This window comes from Ipomoea nil, unplaced genomic scaffold (assembly GCF_001879475.1).
Source record: "Ipomoea nil cultivar Tokyo-kokei standard unplaced genomic scaffold, Asagao_1.1 scaffold3169, whole genome shotgun sequence".
NCBI lineage: Eukaryota > Viridiplantae > Streptophyta > Magnoliopsida > Solanales > Convolvulaceae > Ipomoea > Ipomoea nil.
This window is the reverse complement of record NW_017619597.1, coordinates 2,184,573-2,202,523: the sequence shown is the minus strand read 5'-3', so window position 1 is coordinate 2,202,523 and position 17,951 is coordinate 2,184,573. Positions and strand designations below refer to the sequence as shown.

The 17,951-nt window shown below is 33.7% G+C and overlaps 1 long non-coding RNA gene across 1 annotated transcript; it reads right to left on the bottom strand.

Annotated features, from left to right (window-relative positions):
* Positions 1–14,550: 14,550 nt before the first annotated feature.
* On the bottom strand, positions 14,551–15,691 carry LOC109167722. The gene is made up of 2 exons (XR_002051904.1): positions 15,602–15,691; positions 14,551–14,582 (listed from the first exon to the last, which is right to left on the bottom strand). It is a non-coding gene; the product is annotated as an uncharacterized LOC109167722 (long non-coding RNA).
* Between the last annotated feature and the right edge of the window lie 2,260 nt (positions 15,692–17,951).

Here is a 17,951-nt window from a genome sequence, read left to right as displayed (position 1 = left end):
ATGCCTGCACATTCACTTTGGAACCATGCCTACACATTCCTGTCCAAAATCACGGACATTCATAAATTGTGAATCCATGCCTGCACATTCACTTTGGAACCATGCCTGCACATTCACTTTGGAACCATGAGATTATGAATTTTCAGTTATGAGATTATGAATTTTCTGTTATGAGATTATGAATTTTCTGTTATGAAATTATGAATTTTCTGTTATGAGATTATGAATCTACATTACATTCATAATCTCATTCTCATAACAGAAAATTCATAATCTCATAATTGAAAATTCATAATTTAATAAATATTTTACTTTTATGCGATTATGAATTTTCTGTTATGAGATTATGAATTTTCTGTTATGAGATTATGAATTTTCATTACATTCATAATCTCATAACAGAAAATTCATAATTTGATCAAACGACGCCGTTAACTCCACATCCGCGATTTTTTTTTATTTTATTTTATTTTTTTTGCATAAAAACGACGTCGTTTAGACTTGTGTTCACCATTCACGGTGAACACGTTTCCAGGGCATAATTTGCGGTTCATATCATAAAATTCTATATGCTTTTAAAAGGCTCTTGTATATATAGTAGTTCAAACCAACTCCCCAAATCAATGTGAGACAAAAGCTACGTTAAAGTCTTTCTATCTTCGTTTTTCAACTCAAATGGGTTTAGTTTGAGAATAAATTAATTTCTCATTCACCCATTATCTGTTTTGAACGTACAATATTTTAATTTTCTTGTCTTACTACGAAGAACCTGAATTCACTTTGATCCGACCCAAATCGAAACTGGACACCACATAGAATAGTACCATAAAATAGCCACTTACAAAGTGATTTTTGCCATTTTTTCCAACAATTGTAACATTTTTGTAAATAAAATAATAATAATTGAATCTAACAATTCGGGACAATTTGTAAACAAACTACTAATAAATTTTATGGCAAACACCTATGCCCCGAATAAAAGTTAAATTCTTTAAGTGCATTTCTGGGATATCATATGCAAAAAAAAAAAAAAAAAAAAAAAAAACAAAAAACAAAAAACAAAAAAACAAAAAATAAAACAAAAAACAAAACAAAGTAAAAATGTCACTGCCATTTTCTTTTTATAATAGCATTCATGATGTTTTATTAGTCACTGCCAATGGTGTACAATGTGTAAACCATTATCTTGTGTAATAGTCTGTATACTATGTAGGAGAGGTAAACTGAATTAAGAAAATCATGTATGATGTACCCGACCGATAGGTTGTTAGCAAGAATTAAACTCGTGACCTTTTTTTACGCAAAAATCATATTTTACACATTCGACCACTCCTTACGGGAGCATTGTAGAATTTTCTTAAATAAGCTCATTGCCGCACACATTATTGTGATTTCATAAATCTTAATATTCATGACTATTTATGAATCGGTGGACTTCATCAAGAGTTCAACAAATGAAGTCAAATCTGGAGGTACCAAATTGCAGACAAAAAATTATGTACATTGAATAGTTTATATTTTAAAGATAACAGCAATAGGAAAAACACCAATTTTACATATAAACAATCACAAATTTTTGTGACTTCATTTATACAGTATCCTTTTGCATGTAAAGTCATTTGAATATTTTTTATGAAATTTAAACGATTTAAAAAATCATATACTGTTTGAAAATAGTTGATAATTAAAATTAAAAATATTATAATTGAGTGAGAAAACAGTATATATTGCCTCCAAGATTAAATTATAGTATGTTGTAAAATTTTAAGGATTTAACTTAAGGTAGGGTGAGATATTGTTTTTACTAATAATTCACCCGCGCGATGCACGGAAAAAAATTATGTTATTATAAATATAAATAAAAATAGAAAAACTAAAATATTTTAAATTATTTAATATAATAATATTTTTGAGCTTCCATTGCTCAAGTATTTATTATTTTTATAGGATACAAAATTACAATTAAAATTAAAATTAAAATTTTGTATGATTAATATAATATCTAATTATGTGCATATTCAAATAAACTTATAGAGATAATTTACGTAATTACATTGATTTATTCTTAATTGTATTTCATCTATATTATAATTTTCACAATACGAATAATAACTAAGATAATTACATTTTGGAAAGCAAATTTCAAATTTTGTATGTGTAAATTTAAACTCTAATTGAACATATTTTTTATATGATTATATAATATATAGCTATTTTATTTTTCAAAATTATATTTTTTATATGATTATATAATATATAGCTATTTTATTTTTTAAATGTTGTGCTTTTTTTTTTTTAATAATAAAAGATGTTGTGACATTAATTATTTCCCAAACCATATAGCTTTATTATATAAAGGATTTTAAAATCAAAGTACTGCCCGTTGTAAATGCTATAACGCTGCCCTTTAATACAATAATGTTGCACACATTGGCTTTCTTAGGGATGGCAACGAGGCGAGACGGGGGTGGGGAGTATACTCTCCCCGTCCCCGTCCCCATCCTCAACAGGAAATTAAAGTAGTCCACATCTCCGTCTACACGCGGGGACGGAGATTCGATACTTAGTCAAAATCTTAAATTAGTGTAATTTTTAATTTTAAAAACTAAAAATTCAGGTTTTAATTTGTGTGTGTGTGTGTGTTAATTTTTTTTTTAATTATAATAATTATTCACGGACGGGACGGGGTGGGGCGGGAAGGTGTATCCCCGTCCCCGTTCCCGACGGGGAATCACATATATTCCCCGGAAATTTTTTTCATCCCCGTCCCGGTCAGGGACATGGCAAATTGTCATCCCTAGGCTTTCTCAATTTGAGCTAATCAACAATGAGTAATTTATGCTTGTTTATATTTTTGTGGTCCTTTGTCGGCTAAGGTCGCAGGACAGAATTCACCCAGAATGTACTGTCAAATAGTGACTATAAGCACCCATTCGGGTGCATTAATATATATATATATATATATATATATATATATATATATATATATATAGTGTTTGCGTGTGGTAGGTCTCCCAGGTGTGGTTGTGTGGTTAAATATGAGCCATTGATATTTGTTTAAATCAACTTCCATGATTAACAATGATTAAAAAATACGCAGGGACAATTTGGTCTTTTTGCATCTAGTTCAAATTTAAAGTGCGTGGTTTTCCTTCTTAAGGTGCGTGGTTTTGTGCTTAAGGTGAGTAGTTTTTGTACTGTAGGGTTTAAGGTGCATCAGGTGTTAAAAACTTAAGTGTGTCGATCTAAAGCTTTAGGTGCGTGAGTTTTTTTTCTTAAGGTGCGTGGCTTTCCTTCTTAAGGTGCGTGATTTGTGTGCTTAAGGTGTGTCGGCTTATAGGCTACAGCTTTTGTTGCGTGGTTTTCCTTCTTAAGGTGCATTGTTTTTCTTCTTAAGGTGCGTCAGTTGTTGAAACTTAAGGTGTGGCATTTTAAAACTTTGGGTGTGTGGTTTGTGTTCTTAAGGTCCTTTGTTTGTGTGCTTAAGGTGCGAGGTTTGTGTACTTAATGTGCGTCATTTTAAAACTTTAGTTGCGTGGTTTGTGTTTTTAAGGTGTTTTGTTTGTATGCTTAAGGTGCGTCTTTTGTGTTAACCACACAATCGCATGAGAAGTTATATCCACACTAGAACTCATATATATATTATATGTATATATATATATATATATATATATATATATATATATATATATATATATATATATATATATATATATATGGGAAGGGATCAGGTGCGGGATCCGCTTCCCGTGCGGTTGCACATACATTAAGCATTAAACTGACGCATTTAAGTACACAACACACGCACATTAAGCACACAAATAAAACAGCTTAAGAACACAAACACACGCACCTTAAGCACAAAACTTACGCACCTTAAGCACAAACCTCACGCACTTTAAGCACAAAACTCACGCACCTTAAGCACAAAACTCGTGCACCTTAAGTTTTCAACAACTACTCACATTAAGCACAAGACTCAGGTACTTAAAGTACAAAACTCACGCACCTTAAGCACAAAACCCACGCACCTTAAGTTTCAACGACTACTCACATTAAGCACAAACTCACGCACCTTAAGCACAAGACTCACGCACCTTAAGTACAAAACTCACGCACCTTAAGCGCAAAACTCATGCATCTTAAGTTTCAACACTACTCACATTAAGTATATAGTATATACCCACGCACCTTAAGCAGAAACTCACACACCTTAGGCACAATACTCACGCACTTAAGTACAAAACTCATGCACATTACTCACCGCACAACCGCACGAGAAACCTTCACGGAACTTAATTCTATATATATATATCTCTCTCTCTCTCTCTCTCTCTATATATATATATATATATATATATATATATATATATATTATTTGCTTTCCAGATTTTGTTTTTCATTTTCTTTTTGTTTTTCCATTTCATCTCATCTTCTCTTTCTTAGTTACACTAATAAAAATTTCTCAAAAACTATGTCTATTTAGAATGCTCTCAAAGGTAACCAAAACTATCAATATTTGGACCTTAAAAAGGGTCAGAAATTGTAGACGAAGTCAACTAATTTATACATGACCATCCTACCGAGCTCTCCTTCTTTCTTTCTTTTCTCTTCCTATCTTCAAACATTTTTAATGTTCTATTCAAAAAGTTTGGGACCGGGCCACATTTTGCCATTTCAGACGTCCATTTAATGTTGCTGTTTTTTTTTTTTTAAGCAATAAATATTTACTGTATTGATTGAATGAGCATATATAAAAATGCTGCTGGATTGAATGCACCATATCTAACTGCACTAGTTTTTTAACACCTTTATGTAATGTCACAACTTTTATACAGTTCCACAATAAGATTTTTATCAATATTTACCTAACCCTAGGCTATGTTGGGCCAAAATGTGCAATTTTTTAAAATACAGATATATTAATTAATATCTTGTTCTACTTCCATATGTAACATGGAAATAGAAGCCCTCACGAGTTTAACTTAATAGTTTAATATGCAGTATTTGGAAGGAGAGACTAAGGTTAAGGTTCGAATTTCAACGGCAGCAATGTAGAAATTATGTCTAAAATGGACAGATTCTTTGTGCATATCGACATTTGACTCTATCTGCTGAGCTATTGAGTGTAATTTACATTCTCTCAAATACTTTTTTGGACTGTGGTTGGGGATTCAACCTTTTGAGAGAACATAGAAACAGAAAATAAATAAGATAAGATAAATGGGACGTACAAAATAATGGAGGAATATACAAATACAAATATTTAAAATTACAAATGTATTTTCTTTAAATATGTATAAATATCTGATCATATATAAATATAAATATTTAAAATTATAAATGTATTTTCATTAAATATGTATAAATATTTGATCACTACTTTCAAGTTTGATTCTCTGTGTGAGTTGTTTATTGATTTTTTTTTTTGTTTGGTTTGAATCGGTCAATAATGTACAATTTAAGTTGATTTATTTCCTTGTGATTGTTTGTCAGTTAGGATTACAAAACAAATTTTACCCAAAAAACACTTTCAGATAATGACTATGAGCTTCACCGCAAATCAAATAACATTTAAGAAACGTTAAAAGATAATCATTAAGGAATGTTGGATTCACATAATATGACATTTCATGTGTTTAGTTCGAGTTATGTTATATTCCTTAATGGCATGTTTGGTTCACGGAAAAGCTCTAGAATGGAATATCATTCCCAGTAATACATATATTTCTTTGTTTGGTAAAAACACCTATTCCTAGGAACAATGCTCCTGGGTTCTCCTTGCAAGGGGAATAAAGATACCTGGCACCTCCTGGTATTAGGTTATTCCTGAGTTCTCAAGAATAGCCTAAAGTTGTTATTTTCTATTTTACCCTCAATTAAATTTATTTCATATTTCACCACCACCACCGTCGCCACCACCACCACCACCACCACTACCACCGCCACCACCACCGTCGCCACCACCACCACCACCACCATCGTCGCCACCGCCACCGCCACCATCGCCACCACCACCACATATTTTTATAAGGGTATTTATGTCTTTTAAAACATATTTCATTTCTATTCCTTAAATCAACTAAACACTGTAATATAATTCCTAAAGTCTATTCCTTCCGCGAACCAAACAATATAATACAATTCTTATTCTATTCCTTGCCTATTCCATTCCTTATGAAATAGCATTTCTATTACCTCGAAATTCATTCCGTGAACCAAACGTGTTGTAAGAATCTCATTTCCTCACGTCTCTTAGTAATGTAATAATTTTTTAGATATAGTTTTAACTAATTAGGGAGTATTATATATACATATTGTTATCAATTTGGCATTCCCTAAAATAATATGCCATTTAAAAACAAACGCCCAGTTTCCATGTACAATGATATACAAGTATTGAACTAGACCCAAAAAAAAAAAAAGTCAAATAATAATTAATTCTGTCCAAAGAGCAATAAATATATGAGTTGAATTAGAAAAATATGACATTGTGAAGCCACTTGTGTTTGGTATGTACGTGACTAATCATTCAAGACTTAAGATGTAAGCATGCAACTTTCAATCCCCATTTTTTTTTTAATATATTCTAACCTATAATATAGTATCTATTCAATCTCCATTAAATACAGAAAAATGTTGTAATCTCGAACATAAAAGTTAAGAATAAGGTCCAAATTGATCGTTAAACGTAACTTGAATGCGTAATTAGGATACTGAACACCCCAAATATATGTAATTTCACATGATAGTTGGTTAACACCCATTTCTTCCGGTTACCTATTTTGCATGGATGGTGAGTTGATTTTTTAAAATAATTTTTAATAAAAAACTTTAAAAAAAATTAAAAACCGCCGGGGTGGCTTACGTGGTCAATTTGGATCACTGTGAACTAACCAGCGCGGGCCACGTGTCCTGTGGTGCATGTAAATGTGTTATATGTGCAAGTACTTGAAGCACATATGCAAGTAAAAAGTGCAAGTAAAATCACTTATAAGTGCACCTACTTTCACCTACAATGCAAGTGCATGTAATTTTGCCTTGTTAACATTTATTGATCGAGTTCACCTACTTTCACCTACAAGTGCATGTAATTTTGTCTTTGTTAACATTCATTGATCGGGTGCACCTACTTTCACCTTGCACCTACTTATAACTATAAGTGCACATAGATCTAGACACGTGGCGCGCACTGGTTGGTTCACAGTTCTCTCCTGGACGCGCAGTACGCACCTGAACGCACTCTTATATATATATATATATATATATATATATATATATATATATATATATATATATATATAGGTTCAGGTGCATTTAAGTGTTTCCCGTGCGGTTGTGCGGATGATTAATGTGCGTGAGTCGATCTTGTGCTTAACGTGCGTGAGATTTGTACTTAATGTGCGTGAGTGTGTAATGTTTAATGTGCGTGAATTTTGTATTTAATGTGCGTGAGTTTTGTGCTTAATGTGCGTGAGTGTGTACTTAATGTGAGTTGTTGTTGAAACTTTAAAGTGCATGAGTTTTATGCTTAATGTGCGTGAGTTTTGTGCTTAATGTGCGTGAGTCGTGTGCTTAAAGTGCGTGAGTTTTGTACTTAATGTGCGTGAATGTATACTTAATGTGAGTTGTTTTTAAAACTTAAGGTGCGTGCGTTTTTGTGCTTAACATGCGTGAGGTTGTGTTCTGAAGGTGTTTTGTTTGTGTGCTTAATGTGCGTGTGTTTGTACTTTAAGTGCGTCAAATTAATACTTAACGTGCATCACCCGCACAACCGCACGGAAAGTCTCAAATGCACCTGATCCCTTCCCCCCACACACATATATATATATATCAATTTATCATAAATTCTAACATGTTTTTCTTTTTCCTCATACTTCCGTGCTTTGCTTTTTTCTAGTTCGTTATTTAAGATTTTTCGTCGAAAGCAAGCAAGTCTTTGCGTACAGAATTTTTATTTCTTCTCCCAAATAGAATTTTTTATTTCTAATTTCACATAGTGGCTTAAGTTATATACTAACTGCATAATGAGACTTGAGATGTTTTTTTTTTTTTTTTTTTTTTTTTTGTGAAAAATTAAGATTTATTAATTGGCCGGTCGAAATAGCATTACAAATAAAGAGGGCGGAATACCGAGACAAACTTCATGATCAAACTGAAAACTCATAACTTTTACAAACAAAAATATTGCCTATATATCGCATGAATCAACTTAATGAATTGTTTTATATATATCTTTATATTACAATTCATATCTTAAAGTGAGGTCAATTGTTAACTATTTAATATTTTAGATTTAAACAATAATTTTCAGACCAAATTAAATTATGCAACTTAATCATACCGAATGTTGACAGATGATGAATGTGTGAAACTGAATGCTCAACATGATAAGTTATAAGAGCATCCCGTCATAGAAACATTCACGGTATACAAGAAATCTTTGCATACATGGAAGAGAGAGAAATGATAAGATATCCCTGCCAAGGAAGAGAAATATCAGAGAAGCATGGGCTGCAATGCGCACAGCAGCCGTCCACACGGGCGCGTCAGGTGCGCCTGACCATGCTTTTTATATTATTATTTTTTTAAATAAAAAATCAGTCTTGAATTTTTTTTCTCCCCTCCCACATTCTCTTTACTAATCACTCTTACATTCTCCCCTAATATCCCCAACTGATAATGTTGCTCTAAGTACAAATCACATTAGAGCATCCTCAATAGTGTGAAGATTTTGAGGAGATTTTACAGGTGTGATTAGGAAAGAGAATATGAGAGAAAAGAGATTAAAAATATCAAAAAACAAAAATAAATAAATAAATAAAGTTTAATGTGCCCGCTGGACGCGTTCTTTCTCCGCAAATAAGAAAACAGATGGGACCCACATTATTGATAAAATTCTCATTTTACTGCAACAAATTAAACTCAACCCCCTCTCCTCCGTCTTGCCATTTTTTTCTTAAATCTTGTGCACAATCTTCTTATCGGAGTTGCTCTTATAAATGTAGTATGATCAATGTTCGCCATGACAAGTTATAATAAGTACAAATCACATGATGAATGTGGTAGGCTCAGTGCTCGACACAAGTTATAAGTACAAATCAAAAGATGAATGTTGCAAGCCGGTTTAATGTTGAACACGACAAGTTACAAATACAAATCACATGATCAACACAAGAAGTTATAATTACATATCACATGATGAATGTGTTAGGATACTTGTAATGACAAGTTATAAATATAAATATTGTAGACTAATATTGGATGTTGAATTCACTTGCATATTAACGTTGACTAAGGGCTCAACAGACAAGACTGTCCGACCTCTACATTGTGATTTTTGAAGTTCGAATCTTAGTCTTTTCTCTCAAATATTGTCTAATAAATCAATGAGCGTGCTAAGCTCGTGCGGGCCACTCACTATCAAACTTAATACAAATTAAAGTTGTTGCACATAAACAAAACTCATTCTATGCATTGCCTTTTTCGTATTTTTATTCATTAGTTCTATTTGGCAGAACTTATTTTAGAGTTTATAACTTATCTTAAACTACAAATAAATTATAAATTTTGTTTGGCAAAATATAGAGAATTTAAAATAATAGCTTATTTGAAACGCTACATATTTAATTAAATGTATTGTTTTAAAATAAGTTAATAGCTATTAGTTCTTAAATTTTTAGCTTTAAGTTATGTATACCAAATTGAAGCGTGTGCTCCATCTCAACTAATTAAAAGCCTACGCTGATAGTTAAATTGCACATTTATATTTATACATTATATGCTCAACAATGTCAAATAGAGTTCTATAATTGTGATTAGTCTAATTTATTTGAACAAGTAATAATTTAACATACCAACAAGTAACGTAATACAACTTGAATACGAAGCTTAGATCGAGCGCGTACAATTAAGAGGAAAGTTTCAAATTACATCGTGGGGAGAACATTCATTCGGATTATGACGTATGTTATAAAATGGTCCAACATTTTGCAACTCTTGAATTCAAAGTCTTGCAAGGGGCCCTTTGGTAATTGAAGTGGATGGGGTTTGAAATAGGACGATGCATGTACTTGATATCCACCCCCCCCCCCTCACCTCACCCCCACCTACAAAAGCAATAATATGAAAAAAAATACAAAATTCTTAGCAACACTTTTTTAGTTGAATAAATATAGAAATATATTGGCCCCGTTTGGTAAATGGCTGTTAGCTGTTAGCTGTTAGCTGATTGTGTTAATTAGAGGGTATAATTAGTTGATAACATTAGCTGTTGTAGAAAAGTGTTTGGTAAATTAACTGTTAGCTGATAGCTGTTTGGTATAATTTCTTTTATGAAAAAGCTAATTGAAAAAATTGCTTGGAGTAGCTTTTTGAATTTTAGCATTTTGAAGTTGCAAAAAGCTAATTAACCAAATATTTATATTAATATTTTAACTAAATCAAACAATTATTAGTGATTAAATAAGCCAAAATTAATCTATAGGCCAATTTTTTACTAAACAGGGACATTATTGTATCTTAGTGATGATGGAGAGCAAACATATTAATTGTATGAGTTTGAACGAGGCTGTGAAATATATATATTTATATAAATGATTTATAATGTATTTTTAAAAACAAAAAGAAAAAAGAAAAAATCAACTTGACCTAAATTTTGAAAGATTTAAAGAATTCAAACTTATCAACGAATGTAGAAATTCTATCATTATTTGGTGTAGATTTTTCATTCCAACAACTAATAACTTGGGATAGTTGTTACGGAGTAATTGTTTCATGACTTTAAGGTTTACGGACCGATTTATGGTTGGAGTAAAGGTAGGCAATATGATGGAAGCATAAAAGATTTCAACAAGTGGCAGGTGCTTCATGTGGAAAAGTAGTACAGTCCTTGCCAGTTGCCACCGGCACTCTGGAATTGTCAATGAATCTTGGTAAAACTGGAAATAATATATATATTTTTTTTTAAATTGCTATTCGCTCTGTTACAATATTAGAAATAGTATTTATCTATATATACTTTCTAAATTTATTGAAGCACACAGATTCAATATCTCTACAGGACTGCATTGGAATTCGAACTTATGACCTCCTATTTGAAAAAATCACAGTTATGTTGTTTGACCATAATATCTTTCTGACAAAAAAATTAAAAAAAAAAAGGCACAGACATGCACAGAAGTGCGCAGTTGGATTTGTAGTTGAAGTGATGATCCCATTGAGGCCAGATCCTCTGTGGTGTTTTAATTTGTCAATCCGTCGGATCCCAACAAACTGGGAGACTGTTCTGTTGTGTCTTTTCACTTTCAACACAGATTGCATTATTGCAAGTGTGAGAGATTGAAGTACAGGTTTGTCATCACATATTTTATACCCAGGTATATATATTAATAATAATAAGATCATCCTTAAGAGTTTTAATTTTTTCTTAATTTTTACATGTTATTACGAGAGAGAGGAAAGCGAGGAAGAAAAGGGAGAAGGAAAAAAAAAACAATAATAAAAAAAAAGTATTCACGCGTGCACGGGTGCGAATGGTGTGCCTGACGTGCTGCAAGAGAATTTTTTTTTTTTTTTTTTTTTTTTTTTTTTAATTTGCGAGTCCCATAAAAAACTAATAAGAATCAAATAGTACGAGGTCGTGGGATAGGGACGGAAGAAAAAGATGGCAATATCCTCAATTTCCCCTCCCCCACCTCTTACAACCATTTGATTTGCGAAAAATATTTTGAAAAAGTAGAATTGAAATTTCATGGAAAAAAATTATGAAGAAGATTAATTTCATTATTTGATCGGAAATTGAATTGTGAGGAATTTATTTTATTTGGAAAATAAACTCTATAAATCAAACAATAGAAATTAACATTTTCTTCAAATTTTATGAATTTAACTTCCTTAGAAAACTTTATATATATATATATATATATATATATATATATATATATATATATATATATATATATATATATAGAGGCTTCGAATCCGGTGCACCCCCTCTAATAGATGAGACCATGAGGTCTCCTAATATCCATTGATTCAATTTCCATCAATGGTTGAGATTATAAGAGATTAGGATAGTAATTAAGGACATTTTCCAATGTAAAGGATATATTAGTAATTGTAATTCTAATTTATTTATGGACATAATATTATTAGAATCTATAGCATTAAATTAGGGAGTTTATGGATGGAATTTAATACTTTGAATTACTACAAAGGCTGATGATGAGGTGAACTTGGTGTGAACAAGGCTTGAGGAGAAAATGAACGGGTAAGTGCATTTACGTGCCATCGTCTGTGCATACGCTGAATATTGGGGTTTTTTCCGCTAGGATGGTGGGAGGGGGGTGGGGGTTGATGGACGAACTAGAATATCTGTTATGTGCGTAGCGTGTGCGTGTTCAGGTGGTTGCATACAGGTCTGTTTGTGAAACCGATAGGTTGACGGGAGGATGCATAGACAACAATGAGTGTATTTCGCCTGTGAAAGATTGTGAAAAAAAAAAAAAAATCACAACCACAATCCTTATAATATGTAACCACTATATGCACTGGCCTTTTCTTGTGCGTGATTTCTTGTGGTTGGCTTGTTTTACAAGGAATATATTGTAAAAATTAATAGGTTTTTTTTTTTTTTTTTAAACGGTGGTGTGTGCATTTGTATGATTTGGCGTTTGCAAATTTTTGGAAAATGAACTTAGCATCATGTCGTTTTTTTAGTTTTGTTTTTACACTGGTGTGTGCATTTTTATGTTGGCAATGGAACTTTGAATCATGTGGTCTATTGTACACATCATAACACTCCAATGCACACACCAAATACAAAAAACAAAAGCATATGAAGAAATAGGCCTGTGCATATCGCCTGTACAAAAAACAAAAGCATATGAAGAAATAGGCATGTGCATATGAAGAAAGAGGCATGTGCATATGAAGAAATAGGCCTGTGCATTTACATGTCAACGTCTGTGCATATACTGAAGAATGGGGTTTTTTCCCCGGTGGGGGTGGGAGGGGGGTGTGGTTGTTGGACGAAGTAGTAGTCCATTGACGCGCGTAGCGTGTTCGTGTTCAGGTGGGTGCGTACATGGTTATTTGTTGACCGATAGGATGGCGGGATGATGCGTAGACATCAAATAGTATGTGCGTTGAATGTTATAATGTTAAATTGGTTTGGTCGAATTTTTTTAAAGAACTAGAACAGTGAGGGAGGGTAAGTACGGTGAGTACAACTAATATCACTGTATTGATGAAAGTTACAGTGTGAAGTGCGTATGAGGATATAGGCCTGTGCATATCGCCTATATAGCTTTTAGGGAAAATTGGCATTGTTTATGTACCGAAAGCGTATTATGCACAATCTATATACACACACGCACAGACCGGAAAATGCACACTAACACGCGCCAGCTACGCACATACCAATTACCCTAAAAACACTGTGGTATTATTTAACTAAATCCTTTCAATGCACTCACACGCCTTTGCTACGCACATACCAATGACTAAAAATACCGTGGTATTATTTAATACAAAAAACATGTTTATAACACACTGAATATCAATATGCACATACCAGGCCCTCTATATGCACAAACGATATAATAATCTATGAATAAGCTATGGCATATGAAAAATTTAAAGTAACACATACATCCTAAATTACACAAGAATGGATCATAAATCAAAGTATACCTACTATGGTGAATCATTGATATGCAATTTGTACAATATTGAACATTTAAATAACACACTGCACTACATTACAAAACCAAGCATTACATTACAAAACCAAGCACACTCTGAGGCAGAGATACGCATTGACCCACCCACATCGCGCGCCGGGTGATCGGGGCTTGGGGCACTTCAACTGCTTCAGGTTGTGGCAAAGTCGCTGGCCGATCGGGTTCTTCGGCCACTCCTACTGTTTCCGGATGTGGCAAAGGTGCCACCGGATCAGCTACACAAACGGGCTCAGGAACACCATCACCTACACATGGCATAATGAATATACTTAAAATATATAATAACCACTAAAAAATGCAAATATACTTAAAATAACACCCAAAAACAAAGAGAATTAAACCAATCACAAGCAGACCAAAGAAGCTAAAAACGCAGTTCATAATAGACAGAGTGACACACGCAATAAGCACAAACTAAAGCCTACCAATGCACACTCACACGCCTTTGCTACACCCCATACCAATGAACTAAAAACCGAGCAGGAACACACCAAAAATAGTAATAAAAAACATTCAGCTTCCTACCCCTACACCAAAAGGACAAAAAACAATCAACAAAGCCATTCCACAGCTAAACAAAAAAAAAAAAAAAAAAAAAAAAAACATTGTAATATCAATTCTCAAAACGCATAACAGGCACAGGGTTACACACAACAATGCACAAACCAGGAATCCACCAACAATGTGCAAACCAGACTGAATACGCAAAATGCACAAACTAAAGCCTCTGAATACACAAACCAGTTAATACAGACTAACCAGTTAAGCCGCCGCCACCCTCTTCTTCTCCGAGAAGTGCTTCGGCTTCTTCACGAAGTTCTTGGATGTCCCAACAATCTGTAATGAATATAAAGGTAAGTGACAAGTCAATGTGTTTCTTAAGAAGTGGGATTTCTTAAAGAACATCTATCTATTTATCTGTATTCTATGATATGATGAAATGGAATTTGCATAATAATTCTGAATTTGAGAAATGAGAATACTTATATATTGATTTGTACACATGGCTGGCTGGCTGGCTGTTTAACTAACTCATTTTGCTGCAACACCGTACCTTGCAGCCGCAATTTAGTAAAATAGCTGCAGCCTTGCGCGATACCCAGGCATGAATGGAGACATTATCGTGTGCTTGAGCTAAGCAATAAGACGACACACATGGGGTTGATGTTTAACCAGTACAAATCCTGCCCGGCCTGTTAACAACGTCTCAATCCAATGTTGTTATGCTATGCTGTCTTTTGAACGAAAAGTAGCTATCTAAACCCAAAGCCGTCAGTCCCTGATTGCATTCGGTAGTCCTACCCATTGTTGAATCGTCTATCAGGAAAGGAAGTGTTGCCATTATAATTTACTTGTGATGACCTCATTTCTCCTGTATCATATCAGTTCTATACCTATATGGCTATTATTTAAATTTGTTTGTATAGATTTTTGCACTTCTGTGAAACAAAGTAATGCAGCAGTTTTATTAGATTTCAAGGATTATTAGCTGTAAGCTGCTGCACTTTGAACATGAAAAAACTCAATAAGAAATGCACATTTATATTCAAATAACCCATGATGCACAAACTAAAGCCTCTCAGAAATTTGTAAACAAAATTCTCAAATCTCAAATCTCACATGTAATGAATGCCCAGAAACCCAAAATTCTCAGAAATTTGTAAACAAAATCGCCAGAAATCAAGATCTTTACGCCCAAATTCTCAAATCTTTTCCTTAATGTGATTGGATTTTTCTCAAGCAATCAAGCATTGAAGGCTTGAAGCAGTAAAAGCAGATAATCAAACCGAGAAACGACATTAAACCCGGATTAAAAGCAAGAAAATCTTTAGAAAAAATGTAGTAAATAAGAATACCTTGCAGCCGAGAGAGCAGAAGCGGAAGGAATCAAGGAGGCTGCGCTCACAGACCTCACAGGTATTGGTGACACCCTTTCCCGGCCTGGGCTGCGACTGTTCATTCAAGACCACCGTCGAACTAATCTTCGAACAAAATGATAGAAACAAAAATACGAATAAAAAAAAAAGACTTAGGAATACCTTGAACACCACCGGTAGCCTCCCTCTTCCGACGCTTTGACCATCGGATGGAAGACCAATCTATGGAGAATCCGATCGAGGAAACGGCTTTAGAGATTGGTTCGAAGATTGGTTGTTCAGAGAGATAGAGAGACGGGAGGAGGCGAAGAGAACGAGAGGAAATCGGAAGAATTTGGGAATCTCGATACATAGGAAATAATGAAAGAAAGAAAATTCACGGTGTGTAAATGGTAACAAATTAATGCCAATACGAAATTACCCAAACACCCCTCAGCAGGTTAAAAAATAGCGCGTATTACTTAAAACAATTGATAAATCTAAACCATTAAAATAACAAAACGAATGCTCAGGATTGATGCTCACGAACTCACCTGAATAGGGGGTGCACTGGATTCAAAATATATATATATATATATATATATATATATATATATATATATATATATATATATATATATATATATATATATATATATATATATATATAGAGGAGTGATCACATGTGGCCATGTTGTTAGGTGTGGTCCTATGGTCAATTATAGACCATTAGATTAGATAGATCTAATGAATCATATTAATCAAGATTTTTTTCAGTATTTTCGCGCACATTCTACTACCCAGCGAACTGTAAGGGTAATCTTGTCATAAAACACCGGAATAGGGAAAATCACATTGTTGTGTGTTTTATTACACTATTGGTGCATGTTGTCAACACTGTTGGTGTATTCTGGAACCCGACCGCTATAAATGGCCACTGTAATTACCATAACACGGGAATACACCATTGGTGTGTTTCACTGTGGTGTGTTTTATTACACTATTGGTGTATGTTGTCAACACTGTTGGTGTATTCTGGAACCCGCCCGCTATAAATGGTCACTGTAATTACCATAACACCCCCACTTACTAAAACGCGCAAAAATTCTCAGAATTACCACTGCCTTTAGATTAAACTGATTCAACGACACAGATACGACCACACGACCACACCTAATGACATGACCACATATGAGCGTTTTTCTATATATATATATATATATATATATATATATATATATTAGAAGTTTTTATATATTAATAAGTCATATATATGCTTGTTTCTGAATAATGAAATGGCCTAATTGGTGGTTGTTAAGTAGTTGTCATTATGGGTGGGTTTAGAGGTTGAGTCATATCAAAATTTGAAAATTACTGTTTTTTAAAGGAAAAGTTGAAATTTCATTAAGCATAAAAAAGGGATGAGATACAGGCCGGTGACACAGTAAATCACGAACCTAAGGCAGACAAAGAATCAGAAGCCCGTGCTAAAACGTGAGCTATATGATTCGCTGACATGTTGACGGCGAACACAAAGGTTCCCAATGTCTGATGCAAGCACACGACATTGCTTTACGATCAAACCAACATAGGAAAGGTTCAAATTGTAGGAATTAAAAGCTGAGCAGAAATTTAAACAATTAGTTTCAAGAATAACATTATTAAATTGTTTAATCTTCAACCATTTGAGAGCTTCCTTCACCGCCATTGATTCCGCCATGAAAGGGTCATTAGAGGTGGAGTCATATCAAAATAATAAAATTACTATTATTATTTGTGAGATTTATATTGTGTTTAATGGGAAATATTTCTCGATAACATCGCTTATACAATGGTCGGTATCAGGTCCCTTACCCGAGATAAGCACGACCTATCCTTATTTCGCTCGACCAACTTTGGCTACCGAGCGGTTATAATTACCTCCCACACAGGCCCATCAGGACTCGACACACACCCGACCTATTTAGGTCACGGACGAGCTACCGACTTGGACCCGACATACGATGCTTACCTGCATAAACATTAAGGTACATGTATGAGCCCCTCGGGACCCAATTTGAGCTTGTGCATGGGCTCCACGTGCCTTTCATGCCGTAGGACCGGAACCTATTCTCCACATATGACTATAAATACCACATTTACTATTGAGAGAGAGACTTTTGACATTTTCTACTAACTGATCTTTAGCTCGGCAACTTCTGACCCACTGTCACGTAATCCGAGCCTAAAGACTTAAACCACAAGCAAACTAGGCATGGGATGCGAGCTCAGAACCGACCTGGGACCGTATACTATAGAGTAGACCGTTCGTATATTCTAATTTAGTGTTATTTGTGGTAATAGTTATTTA